General features: G+C 40.3%; 1 long non-coding RNA gene across 3 annotated transcripts in view; it reads left to right on the forward strand.

Moving 5' to 3' along the window:
- The window catches only part of LOC127396080 (uncharacterized), a 60,994-nt gene extending 52,304 nt beyond the window's left edge, over positions 1–8,690 (forward strand). For 2 of the 3 annotated variants that reach the window (XR_007891898.1, XR_007891896.1), the window contains 2 exons: positions 3,348–3,530; positions 6,856–8,690. This is a non-coding gene — a long non-coding RNA (uncharacterized LOC127396080). The remainder of the gene's footprint in view (positions 1–3,347; positions 3,531–6,855) is intronic. The other variant, XR_007891897.1, reaches the window with a different exon arrangement.
- Positions 8,691–16,198: the final 7,508 nt, after the last annotated feature.

Genomic DNA, 16,198 nt, shown 5'->3' on the forward strand with positions numbered 1-16,198 from the left:
AATATAAAAAAGACATTAAGCTTTAGGAGATCATCCAAAGAAGAGCCACAGGGTCTGGAGGGAGTAGCAGCGGCAGGGTGACCTCATTGCAGTCTATGGCTTCCTCATGAGGGGAAGAGATGGGGCAGGTACTGATCTCCTCAGTCCTGTGACCAATGACAGGATCAGGGAATTGGCAGGAAGCTGAATCAGGGGAGGTTAGGTCAGATATCAGGAAAAGGTTTTTCACCCAGAGGGTGGCTGAGCACTGGAACCAGCTCCCTAGGGAAGTGGTCACAGCACCAAGACTGCCTGAGTTCAAGAAGCATTTGGCTGATGCTCTCAGGCACATGGTGTGATTCTAGGAGTGTCCTACATAGAGGCAGCAGTTGGATTTGATGATCCTGGTGGGTCCCTTCCAACTCAGCATATTCTATGATTCTATAATTCTAATATGACAGTATCATAAAGAAATGTCACTATGCTCATACGCCATAATTAGAGTTTTAACTATGAGGTGCAATAAAAACATCTCTCCTTAGCCCATGATAAACCTGGCATCAAGAGGTATATTGTGCTTTCAAGGACAGAGGTTAAGGGATTTTTCTTTTTGAGTAATTTTCCTCCTCTAGGTACAATATTTCTTCATAGCTGTAGAAAGGAGGAAGATAATGGAATTTTGTCAACAGCTTAAACTCACAGATTTGTAGGTCATAGCCAGAAGGGGTAAATATAAGCTAGCTTTATCTGACCTCCTATGAAACACATGCCAGGGGAAGGCAGCCAGGACCTATGGGCTACAGCTCCCTTTTCCCTCCCTCTCTGACCACCTTGTTGCACAATTTTTTAAATCCCAGTGACACTGTCAGAGAAGGAGGTCTGCCTTCTAAGTGCCACTGGAAACTGTATGGCACCACTGTACCTTGGAGGCTGAGGTACAGATATGCCATCCCAATTTCTGATTCCCCAGACAAACAAGAGTTAAATCAGCAGACTAAATTCAGTCTTACATCAGAACAGTACATTCAGGCAGTCCTTCGCAGGACTTAACAAACATTCACTGTCTGAAGATCCCAACAATGCAACAAAGGCTAACACGGATGCATTGATCAATTAACCAATGTTTTTACAGCTCAGCTTCTCTCACAAACTACAGATCTTCCCCCCATATTCTTAATTTTATTAACACTGGCCATCCTTAGCTGCAGTTGTATACTCAGGAATATACAGCCTCTTGCCTTTCCCTCATAGTTTGTTTCCAAGCAAAGAAAAAGACTCCTTAATTTTTTATCATAGCTATTTCTACTTGAGTTGCTGCTGCCTCCAGTGTTTCTGCTACTCCTAACTACAACTTTGATGTAGCAATAACGGTAAGTCAGACCCTTAATGTTTTGATAGATCTTATACTGGTTAGGTTGTAATATTTAGCATCTAGGTAGATCTCCAGCCAGCCCCTCAGATTGCAAATAATTTTAGTGCTGGGAAGGATTGGGAAGGACTCTGTGGCTGTTTCAGGCTCACCAGCTTCTGTAGCAAGGAGGACCTCAGGGATTTACCAATTAATATAGAGTACTTCAGGGTTCCATGGTTAATAAAATCTAAAATAAAGTATCAACTATCATAATTATAACTATACAGTTACACAAGTTAATTCAATCTCATTAGGAGCAGCCCAGTGAAGAAACCACATGTTTTACCTCTTTTTAAATGGTTACCATGGAACCACTTCTCAAGACTCCTATCTGGGGAGGAAAAAAAGAAAAAGTTAAAACCAAAGAAAAACACTGATTCAGACTTTCAACATTCTCCCCTGGGTGATGTGGGGAAGCAGTGAAGAGAGGGAAAAGGGTCTTGCTTCTCATTTTTTCTCAATTTATTAAACTCTAATATTTCTAGCTACAAGAGAGGACTTAAATAAAAAACAGGCACACATTATCTGTGGTTTTTTACATTAGATCAGCTGAAAACCGTCCCCCTTTACTAGGAAGAGTCTGTATTTGCCAACAATTCTTTGTGTCTGACTCACTTCCTTATTACCTCTCTCTCCTCTTCTGTTTTCCCTTAAGGGATTGACTTTCCCCCACCTCAAACAAAAAGAATTTATTTGGCATATGAAGGTCAAGAACAGATTTTCTGATGTCTGCCTGCCTCTCCCTCTCTCCTGTTCTATGTGTCTACTTTTCTAAGGCTCGTGGAGCACATAGAACAAGCTGTGCTCCATATTAGTGCATGCATTTTTTTCTAAAGAATATGAATCCAGATGTGCCACATAGGATTTTCACAGTGATACGACCAAGAAGCCTACCTGCATTCTGAAAACCTGGCTCACAAGCCATACAGTAACACAAAGCAATGCATGTAACAGTAGGAAGAATTTAAGAGTACCAAAGCAGTCTTTCTCCTTGGTGAACAGTTTGAGGGGGCAAAAGTAGTGTCAGTGGGTTATTCTCTCTCAGATTCAACAGTACAGCACAACCAAGAGAAAGGTGGCATGTCCATTGCTGCTCTTTTTTCTGATAGTGACCAATTTTACTGCTTTATTTTTTCCCCACAGGACATAATATACAGCATATGAAATACAGAAAGTAGAGCACAGAAAAAAAACAGATGTAACATATGCAGGGTAGATAAGAATGCTTCAGGCCTTATGTTTTCATTATTTCACCGGCAAGGGAGCAAATGGTGGAACATGTAAACCTGCACCATTACTGCCAGCTAAAAATGCCAAGGCAATTAGTCAACCCAGAGCAAGGAAAAACCAAGAGCAGTTCTTTTTCAGCAAACAAGAAACATTTCACTTCTTCAAATCCTGTAACTCAGTAGTGGCTTTCTGTTTCCACTCTGAGAGTATATTTGGCATCCCCATTTTTTTTCTCATTTACATTTCAATTTACTAAATAATCTACAGATAACTTATTATTTCTGCAACTTTCAGAACATTTTATCTGATACTGTGTGTCATCTCAGAGATAAGTTTGGTAGATAAATTGATTGATCAGTCTAGGAACTGAAAACAACACAGCTGTAGAGCAGAAGAGTTAACAGGGAAAACCTCTGGAATGCTACAGCCTATAGTGGACCACTGGGTGAAGAACAAATTAATATTTTATAACCAGAGTTCAAAAAGAAGAAAAAGCTCAAAAGTGAGTGATTTGAGATATTCATCCTCAGACATTGTAAATGAGCGTGGCCTTCAGGGAACACTAAACCTTCTTCCTAAAGGTCAGATCGCCTTTCAGCATTTCAAACTAGGAATCAAAAGTGAAGATGTTAGACATCATTAATCACTTTTCAAAGCTGAACTCTTGGTGTGCAGGGTAGCAGCCTAAAAATGTTTTGTTTTTTTTTTCCAAACTCTGCCCATGCAGATGTTACGAGCTGTGACAGTGAGTGAGCCAGCTGAAATGCTAAATAAACTTTACAGCATTTGTAGAAAAAGATACTGAAATGATAGCCCATAAGTCTTCTCAGGAAGAAGTTGAGTGTGAGAGTTTTCTGCTGGGAGCAGTAAACATGACTACTACCAGAACACACCTCCTGACAGTACTAAGGTATGCTTTTTTTAACTCCTAGCGGGTTATTCACACTATCAAATTTGGACATCTCAGGTGTGATTCAGTGGATCAACAGTACGTAACTTATGGAGTCAAGAGAGATACAGGCACTTCCCAGGCACAGGGTAATAATGTGTAATTAGATCAGATGTCTAATACCACATAAATTATACCATTTGCATGCTTCCTGTAATGGCCTTGCTGGCCTAGCTAGTTTTATGATAGAGACATTAAATTCCCTAGCTATCCTAGATGGGATTTCCTTGGGGTGACAGAGGTATAGAGGTCCAGTGGTTTTCATTTCTCTTCTCCCTACCACCATAGCTTCATGAGCTCATCCATCTCCATCCTTTCATTTTTGCCTCTTCCTGCTGTGACCACTCTGCATTTTGCTCCCTTCCCATGGTATGACCCTAAGAATGGAGATTATGGAGAGGGTGTCAGTGGGGAGTGGCACAGGGTAGGGTCAAGCACATGCATTAAGGATGCAGATAGCCATACGTTGCAAAAGCAAATTGCAGCTGCTCCTGATATATCCTTCAACCTCCCTGAGCAGCAGCCTTGACTTTCCCTTTTTCTCTGCTTTGCTGTAGCTGTCAGCTCCTGAGATGCTTTAGAAGAATTGATAAACTCTACAGGAACAGTTGAGTAGTAACCTGTACAGTTATGGTCTGCTGGGTTCACTGTGTAAGCTGAATCAAATGTCTCTATATGGCACTAAAGTGTGCTGCATGCATTTTAAACATTTTTATAAGCTGGGTAGCAGGCACTATTCTGGAAGTGTTTGCTCCTCCATGGAAAATTCAGACAAAAGTTGCAAAGAGGAGTTTCTATTTAAAAATTGTACCACGTCCACAAACCAGCTGTGACTATTATTCTTTATACAAACTGAAGAAATAAGGTGAAGAAACAGACCATGAAATAACATAACTAAAATTACAGATGTTTTGGACAGCCCAGAATGCTGTAGGCCTCACACAGCTGAAGCTGAGAGTACCTGAAGGTGCACAAGTACTGTAGTTATAAAAACAGTCATTAAAAAGGCAAAACCCACCTGGTTAAAGGAGGAACTCCAGCTTTCGGAAGGCCTGGGAAAGAAAAATGCTAACATTTTTCAGGTGGCTGTACCTTCAAAATTGTTAATGTAAGTTCAGCAAAAGATACCACCTAGGGCATGACCAATTTTTAATCCTTTATTTGCATTCACTATATTTTAAAATAACAGTTGGAGTAAATTAGTCTCATTTGGATAACATCCATTTTCTGGGCTCTCCTCTATTAGAAATGAAGCTTGAAGTTGCCTTAGTCTCCAGAAAAGCCATTTTGCCCCATTTTAAATGAGATATATTATAACAATGCTTTGCAAGTGTAATTTTAAATTGTAAAAGTATTTGGAAAGTTTCTTTTCTTATGACTATTGCATCATGTGGACTGGATATAAAACTGGCTTTGGTTACCAATAACATTAAACTGGAAAACAAAGCTTTGCATGACTCAACAATACTTGAAAATTATTTAATCATGGCCCACAATATAATTTTACAATTAAAAAAACATAGTGTATTTTCTTAAGGTTATTTTTGTTAAAGCAGCAGCAAAGGAAAAGCACTGGAAGGTGTTCATGAACACAGTGGGCCAAATGTCCCCACTCAGGACAGAGCAGAGGCTGCTCTGAGTGGTGGCACTGCTCTCAGAGCACTGGATGAGGTCTCACATCTCTTAAGAAGCACTGACGCCCTCCAAAGCCCATCACACTGGGATAACTGGAGTGTGGTGATGGTGGTAAGAGCTGCATAATCATGGAAAGGTAAAGCAGTCACAAGGATATGGTTTGTGGAGGCATGCCAGGCAGGTGAAGTGCCTACTCCTCTTGGGTCATTGTCTTAATCTCCGTTTCTTGGTGTTTAAATATGATTAAGACTCTCTATTGCCTCAGTTATACTGTGCTCATCTCCATGCTGTTTTGCAGAGCACAGCAGCACTTCCTACCCCACCAGCATGTCAGGGTCAGCCACAGTTTGGTTTTGCCTCCAGAAACCAGTATTTTAGAAAAGGTCGAGTACAACGTATTCAAAGACCTGGCAATTTAAACTCATAAATGTCTCTGTAGACAGGGAGCCTTGAGTTCCTTTCTTCTTGGTTTTCTCCTTCATGACCCAGCAAATCCAGCACCAATTATTGGCAATTGTGGTAACAGCTCTGGGACCTACCTTCCTGGCATGAACTGAAGAAAATGCAGTAAAAGTTCAGACAAGCACAGAGCAGATGCCATGCTTTAAACATTATGAAATCTTGCAACCTCACTTAAAACAAGGAATTAACACTAAATGAAACATACGGAGAAAGGATCTTTCCTCATATTCAAGATTGGTCTTGTAAGTCTTTTGCACTCTCTCCCTGTGCACAGCTGCTTGTATCACCATCTTGGAAAAAAAAACCCCATGAGACCAGGATCTTACGGAGCAGGAGAGAGTTGTGATTTTACATCCATAGACATGGAGTTCATCCTTGCAGAGGACTTAGATATACAAGTGCTGGGAGAGTACTTTTGCTCATATAGCTGATAATTCTAGATAATAGTTATTTTGGCTCTCCCTTCAAAGTCTCCAGCAACAAAAAGTCAAAACTAAAACAGGAAGGAGAAAAGAAGATGAAAGAAAGAAATATTAATGATAGGTTGAAAATTCATACACACAAAACAATTTAATCCATGACTGAAGACAAAATTATTACCAAATAATACTTTAGCTAGTCAGTGTGTCTCCCTTCCTGTTACACAAAGGCCAGGGATTAAAGTAAATAAGTCCTACTTAGATGTAGTAAATTTTCTGTTTCAGAGTAGAAACAGACAATTAATAACTCCAAGACAGATATTTCCCGAAGATTCAAATGCCTTGCATCAGTCTTAATTTCCACTAAAAAAACAAAGATTCAAAAAATAATCTGAACATCACTTACAGAGAGGAGTATCAGTTACAGAGAATCACATACTTGAAGGTTTCAAAGCTCTGAATATGTATACTGTAGTCTTTTAGAAATGAAGACAGACTTCATGGCTGTAGAAAACCAACAGAGAGAACCTGAAAGAGCAAAATAGCAAACAACTGAAAGAAGGGAGCAGCGGGCAGAGAGCAATTGCCTATTCTTTCTCTTCTGTTCATTCAGTGATCATCCATCATGATCCAGAAAAGTTCGTGTAATTAAATAAATAATAATATTTTAACTGAAACAATAATGCCTGAAGTAAGGGAATAATCAAGAGCTCAAAATTACAAGCCTTGTTTTTCCATATTTTTTTAATTGTTTTTTCCTTTGTGATTAGAGTTCTGCAGCAACCTGGTGGCCTGAAACATGTTGGAAACCTTTGTTCTTCAGCAAGTGCAATGGCAGCTGTGGTAAAAAATACTGTGGTAAAACATCTGTGCTGGCAAGCTTCAAGGTTGGTTTGTCTGAGCTCTGGGATATCCTGTCTACAGCCTGGCTCACAGGATGAAACTCCTGACATCTAACTTGATGTGTGAGCCTACTGCCACATCAGACACCCTGCATTATCCTCCAGGATACCAAATCAGGACATCTTCTAGGCCATGTGTCCCTTTTGTGAGCTCTGCAATAATGACTCAGAGACATAATGGTGTCTCAGGTGGAACTAGGTGCCTATGTCTCACCTGTGCTGTCTTTACTTCCATGGTGGCAGATACCACCTTGAACCCAGCTGGAGAAAGCAGAAACCTTACTTTTGGACACTAGATCTGTTTCAGGTATGCTTTTTCTGAGAAATACTGGAAATATTTTTAACAGTATATATAGCAAACATTCTGAAAGAGGGTGGTAGAATACTGACGGAGAGAAGCTGTTGTTAATCCATAGCAACACAGATGATTAAGCATTAAAAATTTGGTGTGTGTGATGCTTTTTGAAATTTTTGTGATTCCATTCAGATAATTTCAAATCTGATTTCAAATCTGATCCAGGTCTGAGCCTTGTGCCAGCTTTCTTCAAATACAATTTTTAAATAATTCAAAACCTATTTTAACTCATAAATAAATAAATAATTCAGCAACAAATTATAAGAAAATTCAGTTGCACCTAAATAACGTCTGGTATTTCTGAGCCTGGATTTTTCATGCAGAAGAGAGATTGTTTTTCTTCTTTTCAGTACAAAGCTCGTCACATCCATACGTATGGTAGCTCCATAACTTATTTCCTTTACACCAGTAATTGTAGACTGGCAGTTGGATCCTTAGACAAACTCTGAGGCCAAAAAGAAGATTTTTTAATTCTTGAAAATATAGAAATGAGGTTAACATAACTCTGCCAGTAGCAAACTTCTGTGTATAAATTTTGGGCAGGTAGGTAAAAATATATTTCTGACTTGACAGGTTGTTTCACTGTCTAAAGTAGTAATTTGGGAAATGGAAAAATATATTAATAGGAGTAAATTTTTCCATGTTATATGCCAAAAGCCTATTTAAAAATGGAGCTGAATCTTTTTATCTTTACTCTTTTTGGTTTTGTTCCTATTCTTTTCTCTTTAATTTCCTCTCTTTCTTCTGAGAATTGCAGAATTATCACATATTGTCGTCTGCATGTTTGTTCAGACTTGTCTGACTGTGAGTAAAACACTGGTCTGAAACTTAATTGAAGGCTATAAGGTTTATATTGGGCTGGGTGCTGAGCAGCTGCATGTTATGCCTGTGTCCCCGAATCAGAAAAATAGGGGCAGTGCTTTTTTTTTTTAAAAAAAAAAAAAAATAAGAACTCAGTGGCAAAGGGGAAAGTTAGCTTTTTCTCATTTTCTCCCATTTTCATAAAAACCTATGTTCTAGGTGGGAGGACTTTTTCCACCTTGGTTTCTCTCTATGAATTGGTTAGAAAAATTCCTAAGCCACTAAGGAGCTAATGAACAGTGCACAACTTATAGAAAGTTAGGAAAACAGCGTGTTAAAGGAACTTCCAGAATTATAGTAATTCATGGACTCAAACACATGCATGTGAAGAACTAGAAATACAATATTGATCACCATGCAAATATGCTATGTTTCTCATCCTTCAGTACCATAAAAGGGCCATAATTATGATTTAATTCTTGCCATAATCTGAATTCTCTGCTTGCATTTTTATTGTTATATTTTATTAAATGTAAATACATCATCCTGTGTTTTACCATAACCACTGAAATGGTTTACTGAATCAGCAACTGAATGTATTTGCTCATGTGTCTATCGCCAGCCAACACAGAGACAGCCAGCTATGAAAGCTTACTAAGTTTTAAGAGTTAACTCTTAAGAGTTAAGAGAGGTTCCCTATGCACCAAATACGGCTATTCTGGACAATTTAGGGTCAGAGCATGAAGCCAGCCCAACTACTTCATAAGACATTCTCTACAGACTTATTCTTATATCTTTCTCCTGTTTCTTTATAGATAATCCCTTGTCTTTTTAGTTGTAGCTCTATTATACAATACTAAAGTAGCAAATGCCATTTATTCCTTTTATTACCACTCCCTCTGTATCGGTGTTCCTTGCCATCAACCTCTGTCTAAGCCTGAGCAGGACTGTCCATCTGACAATCAGTTATACTGATTGTAAGGGACCAGGTTCAAGTAGTTTTAACATGGCAAATTCTAGGTCACACCAGTGGCCTTAGTGAAAGAGTAAGCTAACATTTTTCGCTTGAGTTTGTGCTAGGCTAAAATGCATGCAGGATTAATTACCACAGCTCTGCTGATGTGCAATAACTGGTTAATCCTCTTGTTATCTGATAGTGCATCAAAGACCTACCCTTGAAAATCCAACCTCAAGTAACCCTCCCTCTCCTCTTGCCTCTCCCCATGCCCCCCACCAAATCCTCAGGGGAGTGGGCATGGTCTTCAGTTCCTTTAGTGACCCATCAGGAACAATCAATAGTTGTAAAACTCAGTGGCTGTCTAATAAGCAAAAAAAATATTACCTGGACAGAATCACACCTGAAGTACTGCAGCACATACTGCATGAGGTGTATAAGCAATAGCAGTGGGGATTAACACTGAAGTCATGGTTTTGGTGACCCATCCTTCCCAGGAACTCCAATCAAGCCATGGTCTGTCCACCAGGGTTCATAAAGTCAGAGAACGTGGTAGACCTGGGTGCCCCACAGAGCAATGAATTAGCGCTCTGAGTAGAGTGTAACTTCTGCATTTTTCTGTGCTGTGTTTCATCAGCCACTGTCTCTCATGCATTTACCCCAACTGTTATATTTTCACCCTTTAATTTACTCCATTTTCTAAGGGGTTCATTCCCATCTTCCCTGGTCTACATGGAGCAGCTGACTGACATATTTGCTCAAGGTGTGAAATCAAAGGTATGGGTTATCAAAGTGCTGAGTGCCGATTTTTTTTCGAAGCAGTTCAGGAGTGCTGTTTAGGCAGAACTTGGAAATCAGGCAGGGTGCGTAGAACAGCCTAAAATACAAAGTTGTGAAGGTGACAGCTCAAGGCTCCAGAGCATGGCCATGCCTCCGGGAGTGCTCTGACAGCAGAGGCACACCAACACAAATAGCCTCACCCTGGCTGCCCCCTTTCACTTATTCCCCCAGGAGGAAGGAGACTCTAACAGTGCCAAAATCACACAACAGGCACTCCAGTTTTCTGGTCTTCAAAGCCTGGGGAAAGCATGTCTTTGGCCTATATGCTTCTGTGTTCACTCTCCTCCAGCTAGAATGATGTTTTCTTGCCAAGTTCAGAAGAAGCTGATAAAAATTTTCTTGGCCTGGAAGAACATAAAAACTTAGGCTGGTTTAAACTGTAACAGAAGTGTCTGTATTTTTTCTGTATTCATAATTCCAAAAGTAGCTTAAAGTCTTAATATCTGCACATTTCTAGCCCTTGGAAAGCTGCTGACAGAAGAATGCTACAGCAGAGTGTTCTTAAAACTGTAATACTGACTGACCAGGTCAGCAGAAGCATTTCTAGTGGAAGAGTATTTTGTTATTGCCTTGGCAGTTGGCTGCTGGGATCCTTCTTTAGGAGCCCACCTCCTTTGCCCTTCCCTCAACACTAGCACCAAGGACAGGCAGAGGACTGGTGCGGCCTCTGGTGGGAGCCAGGCATTCCCTGTGTCCCAAGATGGCAGGCAGCTCTCTGAGGAGGCTCTAGCAGACTCCTACGGGCAAAGCCATGGCCTCACAGCCAGTTGCCAAGAAGTGCCAGCTGGGCTGGCCCAGCCTGTGGACTGTGCAGGCAGCATGACAGCAACAGGCAGTGGCAGGGCTGTCTGTGCCACACCAGGACATCTCCTCAAATGCCTGGGAGTGGTGGGCATTGGCATCTGTCCACCCAGGCCCAAGCATCGAAGGACTGAGCAGTCACCATGTCACATACAGGCACATTGAATCTGAGGGTGCTTCAGGGTCTGCAGGTGGTAGTGGAAAATGGAAGTGGAAGACTGATGGAAGCAAGAAATGTGCTGCTGAGAGTCTAAGAAACGGGGTTTGAAGGAAGCACCCCTCACTTTCAGCTTACCTTGTTAGTGATGTTCCTCCAGACTTTGGGAGAAATGCTTAACTTAACTGTCACTACTCAAAGACTTCATTTAATAACTGCATTGTCCTGTGGCTATAAGATAATGAGAAACTATATCTATTATTTAACAGAGCAAAGCACTGCATTGCACAATTTTAATTATATTTTTATTTTTATTTTTATTTTTTATTGAATAGCAGTCTTGTTAAATTTTAGGGAGGCTGTTTGCAGTAGTACCTTTCATTTCTCTTTACTCAATCTTTTTCAAATGACTTTGCAAGATATTTTGCTGTTTTCCTGTTCATAGATGCTGCACAAATTGACCTCTTACTAATGCAGTGCCAATTCCATGGTTCCCAAAAGGGGATTCCTTTGTGCCAGGTGTGGTGACATTAAATACAGAGAATACCTGCTATGGAGGAAACAAGAACCACAGTCAGACAGTGTCAGGGGACTTGACAACATCTTTGTTCCACATTGAATGCAGCAGCAAGCTGCAAAGATGAGCCCAATACCCACTTAATGTTTTCCACTAATGTAATCAGGAGAGGTCTGTGTGTACATAGCCAGTCAGTAGATGGAGCATAAACTCAGCCTTGGCAGAAATAAATTAGCATTGGAAGTGCTATATTGAGGCATCATAAAATCCACCCACTTCCCTATAGATGATGGAAGAGCAGTACATTCTGATGCCTTGAGGAAGGTCCAAAGCACAGGGTGACACAGATATAGTTATCAGGAAGTATTAGGCACAAGTGCCGGTTCAGATAGGCTCTTTATTCAACAGGGAAAACCCAATAAACTGCAGAAAACTGATAATCAGTATCATGGGGAACATGTAATTACAATTAATAACTAATATTTGTTTCAAGCACTACATGTCCAGCTTCATCTGCTATGCAAGGGCATTGGCTTATCTACATAGAACCATAGGGAAGGGTATATGTGACAAGGCCTAGCACTGCTTAGCTCTCTTAAAATGAACAGACAAAAAAGGAAATTCTCCAGGTCACATCAGTTTATGTGTCGAAGTCAGAAGTTAATGGCATTGGAATGCTGAATGAAAAAAAAAAATAAAAATTGGCAGAGCTTGAACTACCATACATAAATAGCATGAGACTACAGAAAGCAAATGAGTCACTGAGATAAGTTCTGGTAACATTTTCCAGCAATCTGCCCTAGATTTATGCTTCCTGGGGAAAGGTGATGTGCAGTAATAAGGAGAATCACTCAGTTACAGATTATTAGTTATTCCAGCATTTTGATCTTTCACGGTCTCATGAAGCTTTAATAAGAGACAGCTCTGTCTCTGCTGTGCAAAATCTTCCCAGGGAAGCAAACAAACAGGTCCAGAGAGACAATGCATATTTACATCAGGGCCCATTTAACCAGGCCAATTATTGCAAATAGAGTTAAATAGAAATGAGTGTCACTAGACCCCTGTAACTATTCACCCATTCTCTTTTACTGCATCATGCTGAGTGTCTGTAATAGCAGAACAACTAGATGGAAGATGCCAAAGAGTCAGACTCGATTCTCCCATTTAAGGACACTGCACTCTGCTCTGGCTCAGTTGTGATTCCCACTTGCAGCTCTCTACACCACTCTGGTGGTTTAGAGGGACTTTGCCCTTCAAAGTTGCATACGATACTGCTGGCATGTCTACATGCCTCACTGCATTATCGGTGGGTTGCCAGAGTGGTCCTGGGCAACCCAGTGTTGATGGCTTCTCCAAGTGTGAATGTCTTCATCTGAAGCTGTAAAAGCTCAGCCTTGCTGAAGAGGACCTCAACATCACAAGGCTGAACTCATTTGTGCGCACTTTCTAACTGCCATGTAGGTCTGCAGAAAGAGAAACAAATGGTGTCCTGTTCTTGGATGGATCCCACTTAAGGAAAGAATTCAGACTTATGAGAACAACCACAGCTTGGACATGTGGCTGATTGAAATTCAGCCATTTTCCACTAGGGGAGGCTGGAACTACAAAACAGGAATATGTTTGGTTTTAATTTAATAGATACTTTATTAGAGATTTAATTTGACTACAGTACATGCTTAGGGCAGGCTGTAGATTTGAAGAATTTTTGTTGTTGAGTTTTTAATGTTTGCAAATTTAGAGAGTGGTTGATTTCTGCCCCAGTTCATTAGAATCAAAGTAGTAGATCCATCAGTGTGCTGAGTCTTCACCTTCTCTGCCCTATCCTGGGGATAGGGTTCTGTCTACAACAAGAGAACAGCTACAAGGAAATGCCTCCATAGTCTGAATTTTAGAGAAAACTTACATCTGTAAGAACTGATGCTCAGTAGACTGTGCACTTGACTAATATCTCCCTTTTCCAGTAGTTGCTACCATGTTTTCCAGGAAACACAAAGAAGTCTGACTGGAGTCATTGGCTCTGGCAGAGGCATTTGAAAGGTGCAATGGGAACCACTCCATAACACAACCAACTCCAGTTGCCTTAGCCAAAGCTTCTAGAAAGTACATCTGGAACAGCTGGAGGTTTAATAATAATTTCACCAGCTTCTCTGGCAAGGGGGGTGGACTCAATGATCTCCAGAGGTCCCTTCCAACCCTTAACATTCTGTGATTCTGTGATTCTCATATTGTTTGGAGTTTTGGCTTTCTTTTTACAGCTTGTAAGTGACATATATAGGAAAAGTGCATTCTTATTTGTCCAACACTGGGGGCAGATATATGAAGAAACAGGAGGCAGCTATGTGCTCCTTTTGGTGCCCAGTAGTCCTTGTGAGCCTCAGCTGACTCACTGCCTCATCTTCTAAATTGTGAATGACTGTACCACATAGCTGTGATGGCTGTGACAATTCTTTTCAAACAAATCTCGTGCAACAAGAAATAAGAAGGTGGTAATAGAAAATGAAAAGGCATCTATATGTATCAGTGGCAACACATGCCCCTGGCAGGCCGCCTGTTTTAAAATGTTTGCTGGGACAAGGAAACTGATGCTTTTTTTCCTCTTGTCTGAACACGTTTGCCAAAAGGCTGTGGGCTTTTTCCTGTTCAGAATTACACAAAACAGAAATGAAAGGTGCTGGTAATATAATCTGCTTTTGGACAATAACAATCAAAAAGTCAGAAAGAAAGTAGGACAGAATTATGGGCAAAGTCTCTGTGACCAGAGTCTGTTGATCCATTTTTGCTGTCAAATAAAGTACCACATTTTAAGAATATTCTTCTTCATATTGACCTCTGCTGTGATAGTGTATTGTGCCCTTCAAAATGTCATGCTGATAAATTGTAAGAGATCTGATCTGGTAGAGATCTGATAACTTTTTTTATCCTGAAGAGGCTAAAAGTAAGTTGTGGGTAAAATGTGAATGACTAGGCACATACAGAGCACATCTGAGAAAGTGTGAACACTCTTTGTTTTCAACATCTTTTCAAGAAGTGATGAAACTATGTACTTTCTGTCCATCTTGAGACACCCTAGGTCACAGCTGGGAAGCCATAATATAAAGCCTAACATGGCCATCCACAAAATACAATTTAGCTCCAAGATGCAAATGAGCTTTAGAATGCTGTACAGAGAGCTGCAAACTACGGACTGTTTTCAGTCACTCAAAATGGGGGCACAGATGTTGACTCAGCAAGGACAGGGTAAAATCTAAAACAAGAAATTAGGAAAAAGTCTGTAAGAGTTTCTCTTTTAACCAGGCCTTGAAATCCCCAACTGTGTCAAGTCGAGCTTGATCCAGAAGGCAAAATACGTCCTTAGACACAGAGAATGATAAATAAAGTTTTTTGTATATTTAAATATCTCAACTTCTTTATCTGTAATACTGACAGGATTTGGTGGGAGTTTGTGGGTGCTCAGCAGGTGCTCAGCTTTCAGGTTTTGGCCTTGTGTGTTTAATTATAAAAGCAGTAGAAGAGTTTTGAATGTAGAAACAGTAGGTCACTCATATTAGAATAATTTAGACCTAAAGATGTCTTAGTATAACTGACAGGTGGGACACAATAGCTTTACCTCAGGCAGCTGACATGAAAGGTCTTTGTTACTGAACAGCATCCTGACACCAGCTGGGGGAAAATAAGAGAATTATCTTGCCACAAAATAGTGTTAACATCGAAATAAGTGCAATGCAAATAATAAGGATATCTAGGAAGTCTGCCAATATAATGCTGTTCAAATTGTCTAGTAAGAACAGACTTAATCCTTGGAACTCTATTCAGTGCCCAGAATTAGTTGGATCTATGAAGCCCTGAAACATTCATTGTTTCTGCTAAAACTGTCTTATGGAATTATTACCTAGAATCCCAGCAATCTACTAACACATTTACTTGTTTTATATTTTTATTATACTCCTCTGCAGATGTGCTGTTTCCAATTAGAGATTTAACTCCTGCCACTGGCTGATAATAATTATTTTGCCTTGAGTCATATCTTACTTGCTAACTGAAAAAGGCAGGTTAATGGTGTCTGCAGTATAGTACATTATTAGAAGTGAGTTTGTGAAGTAAACTCCCAGTGACTCTAATCTCAGGAATGCTGACTCCTCCTGAGGTCAGTAATTGGGTATTTTGGAATTTGCCATAGCAGCAGGCCTAAGCCTGTCTTCAGCCCCCTTTGAAATTCAGACCCTGAGGTCAGCAAAATAATTGGTTCATTTGAACAGAAAATCAGAAATTGAAGGGTCCACTTTTCCCCTGGTGTCAAACTTCCAATTCACCAGACTTTGTGATGTTCCTCTCTCCTTTAGGTAATACAACAAAGTCAGTCACTGTCCATTCTAATTTCCACAGAGCTCCTTGCCACTTGGCACATCCTGCCTGAAGCTGGTAAATCTTCAGTTTCTCATTAATCCCAGATAGCTACAGGAGCAAGGCATGGTTACGCTCTCTGTATGTGGGTTAGAAGCACTTCTTGCTTTCATTGTTTGACCATTAGGAAAACACAAGATCTATTTCAGTCTTTCCCCCCCAAGTTTTCATCCAATTTATGTACTCAAAAGTTCTTCCTATTTCTCTCAGAGTGTAACTCTGACTGCCTCAAGGGCGTGCTTTTCAGCCACTCTATGCCTTTGGTCTCAAGATCTTTATTATGAAAGAATTTGGCAATAATCAGAAACATCCTGTCTCTCCAGATACTGTTTTAAATGCCCTACAGCTCCTAGCCACTAAACCATCTCCTGAAACAACGTCTAG

The sequence above is a fragment of the Apus apus genome, chromosome Z (genome assembly GCF_020740795.1).
Source record: "Apus apus isolate bApuApu2 chromosome Z, bApuApu2.pri.cur, whole genome shotgun sequence".
Taxonomy (NCBI): domain Eukaryota; kingdom Metazoa; phylum Chordata; class Aves; order Apodiformes; family Apodidae; genus Apus; species Apus apus.